General features: G+C 43.4%; 1 protein-coding gene across 1 annotated transcript in view; it reads left to right on the top strand.

Moving 5' to 3' along the window:
* Positions 1–701: 701 nt before the first annotated feature.
* Positions 702–1,077, top strand: part of FAM118A (family with sequence similarity 118 member A) — a 12,068-nt gene continuing 11,692 nt past the window's right edge. The window contains exon 1 of the mRNA XM_026868640.1: positions 702–814. The gene's annotated coding sequence lies outside the window, so the exon portion shown is untranslated. The remainder of the gene's footprint in view (positions 815–1,077) is intronic.

Genomic DNA, 1,077 nt, shown 5'->3' with positions numbered 1-1,077 from the left:
AAAAGTAACACGGGATATGGAGTTAAAACAGTGGGTTTCTGTTTCATCTGCAAAACTGGCCATCCTTCCCAAAATTCTTCCGAAAACTATAGCAGAATATCAACACAACGCCGACACTTAACAAACAAAAGAGAACGGTTAAATCTGTGATTTAGGCACACAAAACCTGTGAAGCCTGAGTGTACCCCAAAACAATAGAAGTGACCGACTACAGAAGGAAAGAAAATCTTCTAAGACCTATGTTTGAGAAACTTCCACCAACAGGTACTTTGAGTTGTCAAAAGTGTTTAAAACGGTACCACGAGTAGTTTTGAAAACTCCAGTTAAGAAATTAAAATCGGAGAGTGACGCTTTTTCCACAGGGTTTTCCCACGGGAACCTGGAGGCACAGTTGTGCAGTAGCATCCTTAGGCTCAGTTTTACAGATCTGGGCGTCTGGTTTACACGCTCAGCTGCCTCCTTCCGTGGTGTGCAGGGAAAGCTGGGCACTGCTGCTAGAAAATACGGGGGAACTGGGCTAAATATTTCTTAAATGCCTTAATACACTGCAGCAAAGCACCTGTGAGTGGCTGGGCTTTGGCTTTAAGAGATTAAAACCTGATTTTTTTTTTTAATTTTTTTTTTTTTTTTTTAAACAGAAGCAAAGCAGTTTGGAGAGGAGGAGAGCTTTGGCTATTGGCTTCCAAACACGAGTGGCTGAGGAGGCGGCCTTGGAGCGGCTGCAGATCTGCTGGCACCTGCTGGCACACACCGCGCCTTCCCGCGGCTCTTCGCCCCGCCCCGCGCAAGCCCCGCCGCCGGCAGACCGCGGCAGGTAACTCCACCATCTCTTTTTCGGGTTGGTTTTGCTCTCCCCTCACCCTCTTTCCACCGTCAGGACTTCCATCGGCTCGCAGTTTCATCGCACTAACCCCATTAATCACTTCCCTTTCTGCTGTAGCTGAGAAGTCTTTTTTCTTTTTTTATTTATTTTTTCTTTTAATTCTTTTTTCTTTTATCTTGTTTTATTTTTTATTTCTTTTATTTCTTTTGTTTCTTTTGTTTTATTTCTTTTGTTTTATTTTCTTTTGTTTTCTT

This window comes from Athene cunicularia, assembly GCF_003259725.1.
Source record: "Athene cunicularia isolate RWA chromosome 1 unlocalized genomic scaffold, athCun1 chr1_part2, whole genome shotgun sequence".
Taxonomy (NCBI): Eukaryota; Metazoa; Chordata; class Aves; order Strigiformes; family Strigidae; genus Athene; species Athene cunicularia.
The sequence above is the reverse complement of the archived record's forward strand: the minus strand, read 5'-3'. Positions and strand labels throughout refer to the sequence as shown.